We start from the raw sequence: 18885 nt of genomic DNA on the forward strand, positions 1-18885 counted from the left end.
ATTATAGCTCTCATGAAAGTCTAATAGAGCTAAATAGACACCAGGCTGCCCCCAAGAGCTCAGCCAATGGATCTCATCCCTTCTCTGGCTGTAAATGTTATTTTTCCAATCCTCTTTTCCTCATACAGTTGATGCCAAGTCATTTTAGAGCAGACCATTAGCACACATTGCTATTTCCAAGCTGAAATAGCTGACCCAATTCACTATTTAGAGTGTTCTTGGCAACTCTTGGTAATGGGGGGACAGTATTTTACCTGAACACATTGTGGCTTGAAAGGCATTAACTGATCAAAAGGGTCTGTATAAAGCAAAGTGGGGGTGAGATGTAGATAAGTTCTTCCTCACAGCAAGTCACACTCTCATTCAACACCTCCTTCATCCTGAAGCTTTCTTTCAAGTAGACATGCATAGAATTTGATAGCAAAATTATAATCTGACAACAGCCAGCTACTTAGTCTTCAGCTTTTTTGTCCCCCCTCCCCCAGCTCCTAAGATTTTAAAAACTTCAGCCCCCCAGCAAGAAAGAATATCTTTTTTAGACATGAAATAAGAAAGTCGCTATACAGAGTGTGAATTGAAATTAAAAATATGATCTATACGTATGTACCAGCCTGGCTATCGCTGGTAGAAGCCTCCATCCATACTGTTGGGAAAATAATTACAATTATGGATTCTTACTGGACAAAGAGAATAACTTGAATTTAGAAGACAGTGTGAGATTGGATTCATGGCTGAAGAACCAAGTTAAATCCAAATACCAATTAGACAAGGAAACAGGTTTTATTAAAAAACCAAATGAATTTGATATGATAATTCAAGACAATCAGAAACTTATCTCGAAGATTTATAATTGGCTGTTACAAATTAAAATGCAAAATGAAATTGTTAAAGAAAGCTGGATAAAATGGCTGAAGGATTTTGGATACAGTATCGACTTGGAGGAGTGGGAAAAAATTTGCAATCAAAATTTAAAAATAACTAAATCATCAGTGTTTAAAGAAAATCTATACAAAATGGTGTATCAGTGGTATCTAACAACCGAAAGATTGAGTAAAATATATACTAATTATTCCAATAAATGTTGGAAATGTAGGAAAATAAAGGGGTCCCTCTACCATATCTGGGGGCAGTGTGAGTATGACAAAAAGTACTGGACCCAGGTTAATATTTGGATCCAAAAAATATTAAGAATAAGGTTACAACATACACCAGAATTATATTTGTTGAATATATGTAAAGGAAGTGTTTCCAGGCCTGAAAAAAATCTTTTGTTGCATATATTAACTGTTGCAAAAATTTTGTATGTGAAATATTGGAAAGTTTCTAAGATACCGGACAGGGCCATTCTAGTGGCTGCGGGTGGAGGAGTGGGGAATCAAACCTGGTTCTTGAAGATAAGAGTTCGCAAACTTAACCACTACACCAAACTGGCTCTTTCTGGAGGTACAATAGCAGGGCAAGAGAGGTCAAGGCCTTCATAAGAACAACAGAAGAGCCCTGCTGGATCAGACCAGTGAAGATCCATCTAGTCCAGCCTCCTGTCTCATATATTGGCAAGCCATTTCCTCTGAAGAAGAAGACTGAAGATTTATACCCCACCCTTCTCTCTGAATCAGAGTCTCAAAGTGGCTTACAATCTCCTTTATCTTCCTCCCCCACAACAGACACCCTGTGAGGTGGGTGGGGCTGAGAGGGCTCTCACAGCAGCTGCCCTTTCAAGGACAGCTCTGCAAGAGTGAAGGCTAACCCAAGGCCATTCTAGAAGCTGCAAGTGGAGGAGTGGGGAATCAAACCTGGTTCTCCCAGATAAGAGTCCACGTACTTAACCTCTGCACCAAACTGGCCCTGCACTTTCCCTGTTTTCTGGCTCTTGTCTGTACACCCGCATCCATGTGCAAAAGATGATTTACAGATGACTGTAAAAGCTGCAAGTATAGGCTGGGGCGGATGTGGTAACGCAGGAAGTGCTCTTTTTCGAACAAAGGCCCTCCCTGAAGACAAACAAAGGCTGGCTTTCTATACAGGGCGGTGTGCGCATACTTTGGAAAGCCGTTGAGACACCGTGAATGGAATTCCACCTTGTGAACCTCACTGCTTGCTGCAAGAATCACGCTTCTGTCGTAGGCCCTTCCTGGCATGGGCGAAACAGCCCTCAATGGGGCAGTGTGCTAGAGGGAGGGGACCCTGTGGCCTAACAGGGCTAATGAATCACCCTCGGTCTTTCTCGGAGTGTTTGGCGGTGGTGAGAAAGAAGTAGAGTGTCCAGATCATGTGATGTGATGGTATCGCTTGACTCTGCTCTGGTAGGACCTCACCTGGAGTATTGTGTTTAGTTTTGGGCACCACATTTTAAGAAGGATCTAGACAAACTGGAATGGGTCCAGAGGAGGGTGACAAAGATGTTGAGGGGTCTGGAGACCAAGTCCTGTGAGGAAAGGTTGAAGAAGCTGGGCATGTTTAGCCTGGAGAGGAGATGGCTGAGAGGTGATAGGATCACCATCTTCAAGTACTTGAAGGTCTGTCATATAGAGGATGCTGTGGAATTGTTTTCTGTGGCCCCAAAAGACAGGACCAGAATCAACGGGTTGAAATTAAATCAAAAGAATTTCCAGCTCAACATTAGGAAGAACTTCCTGACCATTAGAGCAATTCCTCAGTGGAACAGGCTTCCTCAGGAGGTGCTGGTCTCTCCTTCCTGGGCTCTCCTTCCTTGGAGGTTTTTTAACAGAGACTAGATGGCCATCTGACAGCAATGGAGATCCTGTGAATTTAGGGGGGAGGTGTCTGTGAGTTCCCTGCATTGTGCAGGGGGTTGGACTGGATGACCCTAGAGGTCCCTTCCAAATCTATGATTCTAAGTTTCCACAGGCTTCCTCAGAAGGTGGTGGGCTCTCCTTCCTTGGAGGTTTTAAACAGAGGCTAGATGGCCATCTGACAGCATGCAGGTCCTGTGGATTTAGGGGGAGGTGTTTGTGAGTTTCCTGCCTTGTGCAGGGGGTTGGACTAGATGGCCCTAGAGGTCCCTTCCAATTCTATGATTCTATTATTTAGAAGTAGGAAACCAGCCAGGGAGGCAGTGGGGACCTTGGATGACCATGGGTTAAAAGGATTACTGAAGGAGGATAGGGAAATGGCTGAGAAGCTGAATGCATTTTTTGCCTCTGTCTTCACTGTGGAAGATGAGAACTTTTTGCCCGCCCCAGAACCATCGGGCCGGTATTGAACCGGTATTGGCGAACTATCGGCTGGTATCGAACCTTCCCTTTTTGGGTAAGGTTATAGAGCGGGCGGTGGCAATTCAGCTACAGGGGTTCCTGGAGGACACTTCCGCACTGGATCCATTCCAGTCCGGCTTTCGGCCAGGTCACGGGACGGAGACGGTTCTGGTCGCCCTCATAGATGACCTCATGCGACATCTGGATCAGGGCGGCTCAGCGGTGCTGCTGTTATTAGATCTGTCAGCTGCGTTCGATACGATTGACCATCAGCTACTGACTAGCCGCCTTGCCGATGCGGGGATTCAGGGATCCGCCTCACAGTGGCTGACCTCCTTTCTCCAAGATCGGGGACAAAGGGTGGTGATCAGGGAGGAAGTATCCCAGAGGCACTCTCTTAGTTGTGGGGTGCCACAGGGAGCGGTTCTATCCCCGATGCTATTTAATATCTATATGCGCCCCCTTGCCCAGATTGTCAGGAGGTATGGACTGGGTTGTCATCAATATGCGGATGACACCCAGCTTTATCTATTGATGGGTGGCCAGTCCGACTGTACCCCGGAAAATCTAGACCTGGCTCTACAAGCCATGGCATCTTGGCTCAGGCTGAGTTGACTGAAACTGAATCCGACAAAGACGGAGGTTCTCTACCTGAGTCGGGGTGGTCCAAGGGGAGAGATCCATCTGCCGACTCTTGACGGGGTGCCATTAACACCGGTCCCTAAGGTCAGGAGTTTAAGCGTGCTCCTTGAGTTCTCCCTTACAATGGAGGCCCAAGTAGCAGCCACTGTTAGATCTGCCTTTTTTCATCTTCGGCGGGCACGGCAGCTGGCTCCTTTTCTGGAGCACAACGATTTAGCGATGGTAATCCATGCTACGGTCACCTCAAGAATAGACTACTGTAATGCTCTCTACATGGGGCTAGCCTTGACGCAAACCCGGAGACTACAGCTAGTGCAGAATGCTGCGGCACGGCTGTTAATGAGGCTGCCACGATGGGAGCACATTCAGCCAGTGCTGAAAGAACTGCACTGGTTACCTGTTGTGTTCCGAGTTCGCTTCAAGGTGTTGGTATTGACCTTTAAAGCCCTTTATGGTCAGGGACCTGCATATCTACGGGACCGCCTTTCTCCGCATATCCCCCAGAGAGCACTGCGTTCAGGGGCAAAAAACCTACTCTTGGTCCCCGGGACCAAAAGAAGCCAGGCTATGCGTGACAAGATCTAGGGCTTTCTCGGTGGCAGCACCAGAACTTTGGAATGCTCTTCCAGAAGCCATACGGGCCCTGTGGGATCTGTCTGCATTCCGCAGGGCCTGTAAGACCGAGTTGTTCAAGCAGGCCTTCGAGGCTTGACGAAGATGGCTGCCACCGGACATCACGCAGAACGCCGGTGTTCACGGCTTGAAATTCTAATGCCGCTATAATGTATTCAGCACTATATAATGGTTTTAATAATCTCGAATTGTAATACGTTTTTAAACTGAAAATGTAAATTATGGTTTTATATATTTTATTTGTTTAATTGTGTAGATACTGTGAGCCGCCCTGAGTCCGCTTGCGGAGAGGGCGGGATATAAATCAAATGTAATAAATAAATAAATAAATAATAACACTAATTTTGGAAGGGGTGTTGAAAGACCTGAGTCAGATTGAGGTGACAAAAGAGGATGTCCTACAACTAACTGATGGACGAATTAAAAACTAATAAGTCACTGGTCTGGATGGCATACATCCGAGAGTTCTGAAAGAACTCAAAGTTGAACTTGTGGATTTTCTAACAAAAATCTGTAATCTTTCATTGAAATCTGCCCCCGTTCCTGAAAACTGGAAGGTAGCAAATGTCACCCCCATCTTTAAAAAGGGTTCCAGAGGAGATCCGGGAAATTACAGGCCAGTCAGTCTGACTTTAATACTGGGAAAGTTGGTAGAAACCATTATCAAGGACAGAATGAGTTGGCACATTGATGAACACGGGTTATTGAGGAAGACTCAGCATGGGTTCTGTAAGGGAAGATCTTGCCTCACTAACCTGTTACATTTCTTTGAGGGGGTGAACAAACATGTGGACAAAAGTGACCCGATAGATGTTGTTTCCCTTGACTTCCAGAAAGCTTCTGATAAAGTTCCTCATCAAAGGCTCCTTAGAAAGCTTGAGAGTCATGGAGTAAAAGGACAGGTCCTCTTGTGGATCAAAAACTGGCTGAGTAATAGGAAGCAGAGAGTGCACATAAATGGGCAGTCTTCGTAGTGGAGGACGGTAAGCAGTGGGGTGCCGCAGGGCTTGGTACTGGGTCCCATGCTCTTTAACTTGTTCATAAATGATTTAGAGTTGGGAGTGAGCAGTGAAGTGGCCAAGTTTGCAGATGAAACTAAATTGTTCAGGGTGGTGAGAACCAGAGAGGATTGTGAAGAACTCCAAGGGGATCTGTTGAGGCTGGGTGAGTGGGCGTCAACGTGGCAGATGCAGTTCAATGTGGCCAAGTGCAAAGTAATGCACATTGGGGCCATGAATCCCAGCTACAAATACAAGTTGATGAGGTGTGAACTGGCAGAGACTGACCAAGAGAGAGATCTTGGGGTCGTGGTACATAACTCACTGAAAATGTCAAGACAGTGTGCGTTTGCAATAAAAAAGGCCAACACCATGCTGGGAATTATTAGGAAGGGAATTGAGAACAAATCAGCCAGTATCATAATGCCCCTGTATAAATCGATGGTGCGGTCTCATTTGGAGTACTGTGTGCAGTTCTGGTCGCCGCACCTCAAAAAGGATATTATAGCATTGGAGAAAGTACAGAAAGGGGCAACTAGAATGATTAAAGGGCTGGAACACTTTCCCTATGAAGAAAGGTTGAAACGCTTGGGACTCTTTAGCTTGGAGAAACGTCGACTGCGGGGTGACATGATAGAGGTTTACAAGATAATGCATGGGATGGAGAAAGTAGAGAAAGAAGTACTTTTCTCCCTTTCTCACAATACAAGAACTCGTGGGCATTCGATGAAATTGCTGAGCAGTCAGGTTAAAACGGATAAAAGGAAGTACTTCTTCACCCAAAGGGTGATTAACATGTGGAATTCACTGCCACAGGAGGTGGTGGCGGCCACAAGCATAGCCACCTTCAAGAGGGGTTTAGATAAAAATATGGAGCAGAGGTCCATCAGTGGCTATTAGCCACAGTGTGTGTGTGTATATATAAATAATTTTTTTTTGGCCACTGTGTGACACAGAGTGTTGGACTGGATGGGCTATTGGCCTGATCTAACATGGCTTCTCTTATGTTCTTATGGGATGAATTTATACAAAAACTGTTGGAAGCTGCTGAGATGGACACATTAACTATAAGATTAAGAGGTGGAAATTTACAAGAATGTAGAAAGACTTGGGAATATGTATATGTATGGATAAGAAGTATGGGAATTATTATGAGAAATTCAGAACTGTGTTATGGTAAAGCCCCTTAAACTCCTTAATTTGGATTAGGGTTGCCAAGTCCAATTCAAGAAATATCTTGAATTTGCTATCTTGAATTTGCTGGGCCATTTGCTAGTTGAGATCTTACCATCAGGTAGACGATATAGAGTGTTGAAGGCTAGGACAAACAGATTTAAGGACAGTTTCTATCCAAGTGCTGTGGTTAGGTTAAATGCAGGGTTATGAATGATTATCTGGGGACTTTGGGGGTGGAGCCAGGAGACTTTGGGGGGTGGAGCCAGGAGACTTTGGGGGGTGGAGCCAGGAGAAATTGGGGCGGAGCCAGGAGCAAGGGTGTGACAAGCATAATTGAACTCCAAGGGAGTTCTGGCCATCACATTTAAAGGGACAGCACACCTTTTAGAATGCCTTCCTTCCTTAAAAAATAATGAAGGATAGGGGCACCTTCTTTTGGGGCTCATAAAATTGGACCCCATGGTCCAATCTTTTTGAAACTTGGGAGGTATTTTGGGGAGAGGCACTAGATGCTTTGTGGAAAATTTGGCACCTCTACCTCAAAAAACAGCTCCCCCAGAGCCCCTGACACCCGCGGATCAATTCCCCATCATTCCCTATGAGAATCGTTCCTGGAGGTGCATAATGGCTGTGGGGGTGGAGCTTCCCCCACTGGCCAGTTGGCTGGGGGAGGGGGGAAGCCTGTAAAACCAGGGGATCCCCCGCTGGGACCTGGGGATTGGGAAGCCTAATTTGGATGGATGGGTGGTGGTTGGTATGGATGTATATGTGCACATTTTTTTCTTTTTTGTATATAGAATTTGTAAAATAAAGGATTTATTTATAAAAAAAAGATTTTAAAAACTTGTATTCATTGGATAATTTTGCAACTTGTCAAATCTTTAGATTAATTTGGATCCATATATCTCCAATAGTAATCCTTTTAACATGGCATCAACATCAGCAAAGGGGGAGACTGGGAATAGGATACAGGTTACTTTACGTTCCACATTCACCAAATCAAATAATTTTTTTTATATTCAGATTCAGGCTCTCCAGACTTGCTAAATTAGATTATTACTAAAAATTTGCCAATATAATTTTTGCTGAAAAATAATTTTTTTTTTGTTGTTATTTATACTTTATTAAGTTTTCCATAAAGCATATCACGGACATTCATTCCGTCGAACGAACAGAGGCACTCATCCAACACCTTGTGCACCACCACCACATATTCTCCTAATCTGAACTGCCTGAACTGATCAAGTTAATTAGATGCCGGCGTGCCAGTTCCCCAGCTCAAGAGCCCCCGGATAAACAAGTCCCAGACTTCAAAACGCAGAGCTTTAAACATTAGATGCTTCTAGAAAAGCCGCCCAAATCTCTTCAAATTGTTGTTGTTGACATTGCCGGCGATATGCTATCCTTTCTTGCACAGCCAAAGCATACATTCCCTCTAGCCAAGTAGTAATTGTGCCGGTGAAGTCTTCATGCCACTGCAGCAGGATAAGCCGCTTCGCAATCATTATCGCACGTGCCGCCCATCTTCGCTGCCAACGAGTCAGTGACCAGGTCGTTGGGAAGTAATTCAGTAATATCTGCATGGCAGAAATAGACTGGTCAATGTTAAGTACCTTTTGCATCCATCGAGCAATCCCATCCCAAAAAATTTTTAACATCGGGCATTTCCACAGCATATGAACCAGACCCGCCTCTGAGCGTAGACACCGCCAACAAGCCGAGGATTCAGCCAAGTTATGCTTATACAGACGAAGAGGAGTCCAATAAATCCTAAACAAAAGCTTTTGTTGAATTAAAATCAAGCGAAGATCTTTCGAACAATGGCGGAGACCACTACAGATAGCTGCCCATTGAAAAGGGTAAATAGGGCAGTTAATTTCCTCGCTCCATTGACGTCGCAAGTCTTCCATAGAGTATTGCACATCTTTTTTCAGACATAGATATAAAACACGGACTGGCTTATTTTGTTCAATTGCATGTTCTAGGGTCTGCAGGAGAGGCGGAGCATCCGGAACTGCCAAAGCGTCTATGCCAAAAGAGGTAGACAGTGAATGCTTCAGTTGCTGGAATTGCAGCCATTGGTTAGCTGGTAACCCAAATACACTTTGAAGATCCTCAAAAGAAAGAAATGTGTCCTCGTTGCTGTCTTTAAGCTGATTGAGAGTTAAGAGACCCCTCTGCGCCCACGACTTCCAAATCACCGGCCGTCCCCCTATCTTCACTTCAGGATTGCCCCATAGGGTCATCCGACTATGTATAAAGCTGTCAAATCCGTAAATATCACCCAAATATTGCCATGTTTGTCTTGTAGCCCGAATTGATGGAAGAACCGACTCTCCCTGATAGTATGTTGATCCAAGCGCGTTCCATGTCGACAAAGGAGTAAGAACAGCAGTTTCCAAGTTCATCCAGGGAGACTCGACAAAATGTTTAAGTGGGGCCCATCGCTGAATACCAGCCAGCAAGTATGCCCGATGGTATAGACATAAGTTTGGCAAGCCAAATCCACCTCGGTCAAATGGTAACTGTAAGCGTGCCCACGACAACCGAGGGGGTTTCCCCTCCCACAGAAAATTCGCTAATATTGAGTTGATTTTTCGAAACCACTTCTGCGGTATATATTGATGGATACCACGCAACACGTAAAAAAAACGGGGATAGATGATCATCTTCAGAGCATTTATTTTACCCCAAAGCGACAAGGGGATAGCGGACCATCGCTCAAGTTCCGGCTGTATTTTCCCTATTACTTTGTTTAAATTTAACGATATGAGCATCTCAGGCTGTTTAGGAATAAGAATGCCCAAATACATAATAAAAGCCTCCTGAACTGAAAACTGCCCAATATCTCCCGTCAATGCCGCTTCACCCCCGATCTGTAAAATTTCTGATTTTTGCCAATTAATTTTATAACCGGATAGCCTGCCGAAATTATTTGCCAGTTGCATAATCGCCGGTATCGATATTTCCGGCTGCGTAATGGTGAGCATGGCGTCGTCGGCATATAATAAAATCTTAAATGTCTGTGATTGGTGACGCATGCCATGGATATTATCATTTAATCGAACTGCCCAGGCAAGTGGCTCCAAACAAAGATCGAAGAGAAGAGGGGATAGCGGGCACCCCTGTCTGGTACCGCACCGCAGATCAATTGATGCCGAAAGGTGACCATTCACCCGCACCCTTGACGTGGCAGACTTGTAGATCAGGCACGTCCAATGAAGAAAATCTTTTGGGAAACCCATATATTTCAATACCATCTGCAAAAAAGATCTGTCAACCCGGTCGAAGGCCTTCTCTGCATCTAAGGAAATAAGGAGGGCAAGATCATCTTTCTGAGCATGAATCGCGGCCAAATCCGTGATGAGCTGAATATTGTCTGCACCAGAACGTCCTTGGATAAAACCAGTTTGGGATGGATCAACCACCGAGGTGATGACCTTTTGAAGACGCTTAGCCAATATTGCCGTCAAGATCTTGTTGTCAATATTTAAAAGTGATATAGGGCGATAACTGGCGCAGAGATGTGGGTCTTTCCCAGGCTTAGGAATTAAAGTGATCCAGGCTTCATTAAAATAGCATGATGGCATACCCTGATCAAAAATCGCTTGGTATGTAGCCAACAACTTCGGAGCAAGTTTCTCTGCAAACCGGATATACCATATCGGAGAAAACCCGTCAGGGCCCGGCGATGAAATAGCTTTAAGTCCGTGAATCGCCTCCTTCACTTCCTCAAGTCTCAGTGGAGCCCCAAGTAGTTCTTTTGCTTCCTCACACAACTGTGGAAGACCCAGAGGGCCCAAAAAAGATTCCTGAACTGACGGGTCCACCGAAGTATGTCCTTGATATAAGGTCTGGTAGAATTGACGGAAGCATTCAGCAATCCCGGCAGAAGAGACGTGAGGTTTGTCATCTTGATCCACAATTTGAGCGATCCATCTCTGCTCTTGCAGGGTTTTAAACTTGGATGCCAGAACCCTACCTTGTCTCTCTCCGGATTCCCATTGCTGTTGTTTGACACGTGCATAAGCAAGTTCAACCTTGTTTGACCTGAGCATATTGAGCTGAAAATTTATTTGCTGAATCTGCCTAAATTGCGCCTCTGAAGGGCTTTGAAACTGTGCATCCCATAGGGCCCGAAGTCTGGACTCAAGATTCGCCTCAGTGCGGCGTTTTTCCTTTTGTTTTGCAGCAGAATAGGCGATAATTATTCCCCTTATCGTTGTTTTAAAAGCCTCCCATACCGTCAAGTAATGTTGAACAGAACCCTCATTAGTGGCGAAAAAGTGTTGAATTTCTGTTTCCATTTGTGCACAAAAAGCCTCATCATTTACTAAAGAGTTATTAAAGTACCATGATGGGGACTTATCTATGTGTAGCAAGTTGTCCACTTCCATGAGCACCATGTGATGGTCAGAGAGAGTGGAGGGGCAAATTGCCGATGAACGCACACATCGAAGTATAGATTTAGACACCAGTAAATAATCCAATCTTGCAAGGGTCTGGTGGATGTGAGAGCAGAAGGTGTAGGCTTTCAAGTCTTTGTGTTGCTCCCTCCATACATCCACCAGCCCAAATTCCTTCATCAGGGCCAATACGGCCAACCGTGTTCTCAACGATCGTTCAGTCGCACCCATGCGATCCATCTTGCCATCCAGAGTAGTATTGAAATCGCCGCCTAAAATAATGTTGTCATAGTTCAGGTTCTCAAGTATAGCAGCCACTTTATTAAAAGTATGAGGATTATCATTATTTGAGCCATAGATATTAATCAGGGCCGTCCTCACCCCCTGGGCTTCCCCTAACAGCACGATGTAGCGACCTTGGGGGTCAGAGAACTCCGAGATCTTTGCCCACCTCAACTTAGCCCGGATAATTATGGCGACGCCACGAGCATTTCGTTCAAAGCCTGCCAAAAACACCTGGTCACCACGGTACTTTGCCAGCCGACCGGCTTCATCTTCGAGGATGTGGGTCTCTTGCAGCATGACAATATCAGCGACTCGTATCTCACGTGCGCCGAGGATCATGGCTCTTTTTTGGGGGTCACGAAGGCCACGGGCGTTAAATGTCAAAACCTTAAATGGCATCCTGCACCTTGATCCGGGGGGACCCGGCCGGGGGTTGACAGCCAGGCATCAAATAGTAAATAAGAATAGGCATGTTACACCCTACGGTGAGACCCACCACAAAATACGCTCCAAACCCCAAGGAGCATATGACCCCCACCCAAACTTCCTGGCTTCCAATTGGTCACAGAGTACTTAGCAGAGCCCGAGCGGCATAGGCCTGCACTTACTACATTGCTACATTAAATGCTAACTCCAAACACAGGGGGGGGGAAATAAATAAATAAGTAAATGAAGTAAAACACGCTGGAGTCTATATAGCTATACGCATAAATTATGGCCATGTCCCAAGCCACTATATCACATATGTCTCACCCATACATACTCCTGCCTAATCAAACAATCGATCAATCGAGACCCTATTCCCCAGCCCACCCAACAAAAGCACCCCCCACCCCCCCAAAACTGTTTGTTAAAATAATACAAATCTGACACCACACTGAATACAACTCAACCTCAATATAACCAATATACAGTGCATTAGTGAATGAGTACTTTGTAGGTCATACTAAACAATAATACATGCACTAATAATAACTTCTCCAGAGTAGCTGCAGTGATCCATTACGTGCCAGTATCTTAATGCAGTCAAAGCTTATTAGGCAAGGAGGTGTAGGAGAAAAAAAAAAAAAAGACTCTCTCCAAAAGGGGGGGGGGAATCTGGGTAATGAGTCAAGGCGGCACGGGGGTCTCCCAGAAAAGCAGGCATTTATCTATGAGTAATAAGTTGGAGGGCAAACAAACCCAGCCTTCTCGAAAAAAATAGATTGCATTGGGATGGAACAGTCTAAGAGAAGAAAACCAAATCCTCGGAAACCCCCTTGCAACCAAAAAAAAATGAAAAAAAAAATGTTGAGCAAAAAGTAATAGATTAAAGCGACCATCCAGTGTATTCTCCTTCTTCCTCCCTTTCCTTTCTTTTGCAGCAGCACACATCTAAGGCCCAAACATAATTAAGTCTCCATGGACCTTGCATTCCCTCCCTGTGGCCTTGATAAGTTCACAGCAGTTGGTAGTTATAAAGTTCTCAGGAATTCTTCCGCACTCTGAGGGGAGTAGAATGCTTTGCGCTTCCCTTGCTGGATCACCACCAAGGTTGCAGGGAACAAGACGAAGGCTTCTAAGTTCAGCTGCTTAGCTAGGTCTTTTGCAGTTTTGTATGCCCTTCTCCTCTGAATTAAAGATAGAGGGTAATCAGGATATAAGGAGAGACGTGCTGTACTCCCTTGCCAAGATATTCCGCCCCTCATTGAAATGTCCCGAAACTGTTTCAAAACAAAGTCTCGAGTAGTAACACGGGCAAAGGAAATCAAAAGAGTAATTCTTGTTAACCCCTGCTGTCCTGGTCTGGCCATACGAAGAACCTCAGCAATGTCTAGAGCAAAATCCTCAGGGAGTTGGAGTGTCTGCCGAAAGAGGCCAGCCACAAAGGAAATCAGCTCAGAGGGGGATTGAGCCGGCAAGTCTGTCAAGCCCACCAGCCTTAAGTTACGACGACGCGTTTCAGCCTCTAAGGTGTCTAATTTCTCTCTCAATGCCTGGACCTCTCTCACTGTCTCTTTAAGAACAGCATCTTGCTGGGCCACTGATTGTTCAACTGCGACAATTTTGCCTTCACAAAGCTGAATTTTATTTAAAGCTTCATTTGTAGCCTTTTGCATCTGATCTAACTGCAAAGTCAGTTGCTGTAACTGTTGAGACAGTTGAGTTGGGAGAGACTCTAAAACTTGCAGCTTGTCCATACAAGTCGACAGCTGATGCAAATTGCCCGCGAGGGCGTCAATCTTTCCCTCTAGTTTCTCCATGAGGGGTCTTCCTGACGGCCCCTCTGCCGACGCAGACTCGTCCCCACTCAAGGAATCTCTCTCCTCTGCCCCCCTTCTCCCCCGCGTATCTTTCTTTCTTTTCTGCTGAGGTTTGGGAGACATAAATCTTCAGTTAAGCAATTAGGGAGGGGGAGGGAAGCCAGATAGAAACCTTCCACCTTCTTTGACTCTACGTGGGAGCAGCAAAGTCTGGCAGGATAAAGCAGGACCTCGCAGGCTTCCCCAAAGGCAGCTGCACTGTTCCACTGATGAGAAAAAAAAAATAAAATAAAAAAAGCACTCTTATCTGCTCATATAGCCAGAAGTTGCAACTGTCGCTCGGAGCTCGAGTTACACGCGTCTGCTCACAGCATCCCTCGTGACCGGAAGCCCCTTGCTGAAAAATAAATATAAACTAGCATTTTGACAATTACATGAGTCCTCACAGTGGGAACTGCCATCTTATTGTTCTTTTGTTCATTTGTGAGTAATAACTAATAATTTTATAATTCATTAGTCAATATCTACCTGACCCAGATTTATGTTACAAAGTATATGGTACCAGCTAAAACTGCTGCATTTTATTTATTTCAATTTTACTTGGGTTTCAGCCAAAAAATGCTTTTCAGTCAAAGTGGCTCACAGCAATTATAATTCAATACAAATAATAATTAAAATGCAATACACAATGCTGCTAGGGGGCACAGCACATAAATCAGAATAAGACACAGGAAATGGAATTCATTGAAAGTTCATTGAAATAGCAAACGAAAGCTCACAAATTAACAAACTAGGAAGTCAAAATTAATTCTGTTTCAGAAACTATCTACTAAGTTATGCAAAGCTTCACTGAGTTCACCAAACACTTCAAAAGATGAGAATCCTAATTTTAATAGACTGGATCTGAAGAATTGCAAGCATAGGGAAAACAGTTCCCTTCCCCCAACAATCCTTTCTGATTTCTAGAAACTAGATTCTGGAGACTGTGGAATCCACATGAATGAAGAGCCACATTGGGGGCGGGGGCTGCAGTGGGGAGGGGAAAAGGAACAAAATCATTCTTATTGCCTCTTCCATAGGGCCTGTTGGAAGGAGGAGAATGCAGTGTTGATGCCAGCCTCTAGGTGGGACCTGGAGATCCTTTGGAATTACAGCTCATCTCCACACTATAGAGATCAGTTCCCCTGGAGAATATGTATGCTTTGGACGGTAAATTCTATGGAATTATACCCCACTAAGGTTCCTGTCCTTCCCAGGCTCCATCTCAAAATCTCTAGGAGTTTCCCAACCTTGATCTGGCAATGCTATAGTCCCATCTCCCACCAGTGGCCAGAAGGACCTGACAACCCTCGACTGCAGCAAAGATCTAATATGTATAAAATAAAATACATTTGATTAATGAACAATCTGAATCCTGTTGGTTTTAAATGTACAATTTCATTGAGATTCTTGGATGAAGAAGCAAAAATATGTTGTTTTTTCAACATAATAAAATATATTTTTTTCAGTCTTGATGAAGGTGCCACTGCAGACCCTCCAGACCCTTCCAATAGTGTCTTTGAGCTGAAAGAATTAGCCCTGAAAGTCCTGCAGCTTTGAAACCCTTCATGTAGATCTTTCTCAAAAACAAGATAAGTTGTCAAACTGAACATGGGGCTAATGGCTCAAACTTTTTAACAAAGGTGAATTCTTTGCTACGTTAGCCACCAATTGGCATTCCAGTCTTTATCTGAGGAAACAAAAAGGCAGGATAGCCAACAAAGCATGACACCTTTAAACTACTTACAACCACTGTTCCCTCTAAGCTGAGTTAGTGTGAGCTAGTTTACAGATTTCTAGCCTCCAGCTCACACATTTTTGTCTTAGCTCAGGAAGGATGACTCCAGATCATACTAATTTATGCAATAGCTCACAGCTTTAATGCCAGTAGCTCACAAAGTAGAATTTTTGTTCACAAGACTGCAGCTTAGAGGGAACATTGCTTACAACTTCAGTTTTCAAGTGTGAATGGATCCAACAAACATACTTTGGAATATGATCTAAACTGCAACACAACAGTTTATATGTTACCCTTAGAACTGCAGACTTTCTCATCATTAATAATACCTACCCCAATGCTATGCAGAATTCTTCTGCCCAAAGTATTTTCTGTGACATCCAGGTCCCCTTGTTGGAGCCCTGCCCAGTGTTGTGGACACGAGAAAATGAAGCAAGCTAACATGGGTGGCTATGTCAAGAAGTCCTTAAAACTTCTTCCAAAGTTTTTAACCACATTTTCACCCCGTTCTTTGTTCTCTTAATTAAAAATATAATGAAACTCAATTCTGCAGCAATCCATTCTGGCAAGAAATGGCCCTCCCAGGATTCCAAATAGCCAGTCTAATAGGGTTAGAGGCTGTAAAAGCACAAGTGAAATTTTTCAGCTTCCCCATGTTAATTATCTTCTCTTCAGAACAACCTCACTTTGGTTCCGCTAAATGGAATTGAATGGCTGCTCACGCTGTGAAAGGTAGCTGCATGCAAGGACAGGAACCCAGCCCTGGAAAAAAGCTCCTGTTATAACTGCCCATATCTACAAGGCTTCAGTTTATCAAATTTGTCACCTTTTAAGATTTCACAACATAAAAATGGATTCTTTCCACCGGTGCATAACGGATACTATCGTTGGCTGTGAAACAGGCTGAGATTTTGATGTTATAGTGATGAGAGACATAGAGACAGGTGGGCTAACAGCAAATGCACTTTAAAAAGGTAGAGAGCGATGGGCACAGCAGGTAAATAATGATAATGATCTTCTAACAAGCTTGCATCTTTCAACTACATTCCAAAAAGACTTTCCCGAACTACTGCAATATATGAGGCTGTCCATCTGCACACTAAATGTGTTCCTCCACTGCAAAAAAGATTTGTGGAGTAATATAATTTTTCACAGGATTATTGTGGTAGTTTAAGGATCTACCTTAAGAACTGCTGAGGGATTTCTAAATGCTATTTAATGCTTATAATTATTATTCTGGTCCCTCAGTAATTGATAGGGATGAACATATTACTCCTGTTCCATTCATTTTTATTGTCCAGGAATTCCCCTCTGTGATGGACAGGAGGCTGTCCTATTCCTGAAGGGAAAAACAGCTGAGTCTATGGGAGAGCTGCTCCAGCATCCAAAAACTCTTGAGGGGCGGGGAATGAAATGTTGGAGGAAGCACAACAGAAGTTAGTTCAGATCTGTCTCAGGAGAGAGAGCAGTGATGGCTCAGGTCTGGCTCAGAAAAAGAGAAAGCAAAGTGAAGGGCAGCTCTGACTGGCAGTGCCCCCTCTAAGTTAAATTAGTGTGAGCTAGCTCACAGATTTTTAGCCTCCAGCTCACAAATTTTTGCCTCCGCTCAGGAAAAATAGCCCCAGAGCACACTAATTTATTCAGTAACTCGCAACTTTAATGCCAGGAGCTCACAACTTTAATACCAGGAGCTCACAAAGTAGATTTTTTGCTCATAAGACTCTGCAGCTTAGAAGGAACATTACTGCTTGGTAGTGTGGGAAAATGGTTTAGCTCTATCTTTGGGGGCTAATAGAATACCCAGTTGTTAGGCCTGTCTTTGGTAATGAGCAGACCTTGTTCCATTTAGTCTGACTCTTGGGAAAGGGCAGGCTGGTGTGGGTGGAATATTGTGCATGTGTTAGGATTCGGAATGGGCAAGAACTGGGGAAACGGAGGTTCTTCCCAGTTTGTGGTTTGCGACATTACACAAACCAGTTTGAACCTTCCCTGGTTTGCGAACTGGTTTGGGTTCATTTAAAGGGAATGGTCAATTTAAATGGGTTTTGGTAGCAGGTGCCACATGGGTCCCCTTTGTCCACATGTTTGTTCACCCCCTCAAAAAACTATAACAGGTTAGTGAGGCAAGATCTTCCCTTACAAAAACAATGCTGAGTCTTCCTCAACAACTTGTGTTCATCAATGTGCCTACTCATTCTGTCCTTGATAATGGTTTCTACCAACTTTCCCAGTATTGAAGGCAGACTGACTGGCCTGTAATTTCCCGGATCTCCTCTGAAACCCTTTTTAAAGATGGGGGTGACATTTGCTACCTTCCAGTCCTCAGGAACAGAGGCAGATTTCAAAATATGTAATCTTTCATTGAAATTTGCTCTGTTCCTGGGGACTCAATAAATGTTGTTTACCTTGACTTCCAGAAAGCTTTTGATAAAGTTCCTCATCAAAGGCTCCTTAGTAAGCTTAAGAGTCATGGAGTAAAAGGACAAGTCCTCTTGTGGATCAAAAACTGGCTAGTTAATAGGAAACAGAGAATGAGTATAAATGGGCAATCTTCAAAGTGAAAGGTGGTAAGCAGTGGGATGCCGCAGGGGTCAGTACTGGGTCCCATGCTCTTTAACTTGTTCATTAATGATTTGGAGTTGGGAGTAAACAGTGAAGTGGCTAAGTTTGCAGATGACACTAAAATGTTCAGGGTGGTGAGAACCAGAGACAATTGTGAGACACTCCAAAGGGATCTGTTGAGGCTGGGTGAGTGGGCATCAACGTGGCAGATGAGGTTCAATGTGGCCAAGTGCAAAGTTGAAGGAAAAGGCAACGGCTTGGCAAACCAATCTTGCCCTGAGTTCATCTCTAGACTTAGAAGGGAGGCTTAAGCCTTCCTGTACTTTGCCCTACGCAAGAATGCTGAGGGTCTTGGAATATATTGACTTTTCACCTCCTTCCTGGAATATGCATTTGGAGTAACAAGCTTAGCTAAACATCAGTCGTTTCATTCTGCACGTTGTTAGTCAATGATTGTGTACAGAGGAATGTATAAAATAAAGCAACGCAACCACTGTCACTCAGACACAAGCAGCAGAGACAGACTGGTGCGATGAACCTCAACCCTGAGTCGTGTGACATTCCTACATGTGGCGCAGCAAACAGGGACCCCTCTCACAAACTTCTGGAACAGACCCCTTGAGTGCACTCCATCGTTCTAAATGACCCCTTCATTTGTGAGTATGGGAGGACAGTTCTCGCAGACCCAGCAGAAACATTTGGAGGAGCTGCGGTTCCTCATTCAGAAGTACGGCCTCATTCTGGGCAACTTAAGACTCTCTTACAAGAGATCAGTAAGCAATGCCCCTGGTACCCAGAGGGAGGTTCTCTTAAACTTCGGGACTGGGAGAAGATAGGGAAGACCTTTCATACAGAACCTCGAGCTTCTGTTGAACTGCTTCAAGCCTGGCATAAATGAAGGTATGCAGTAAAGAAATGTATGCCCATTTCTAACACAAGTCAGCTCTC

Source organism: Heteronotia binoei, chromosome 2 (genome assembly GCF_032191835.1).
Source record: "Heteronotia binoei isolate CCM8104 ecotype False Entrance Well chromosome 2, APGP_CSIRO_Hbin_v1, whole genome shotgun sequence".
Lineage (NCBI taxonomy): Eukaryota > Metazoa > Chordata > Lepidosauria > Squamata > Gekkonidae > Heteronotia > Heteronotia binoei.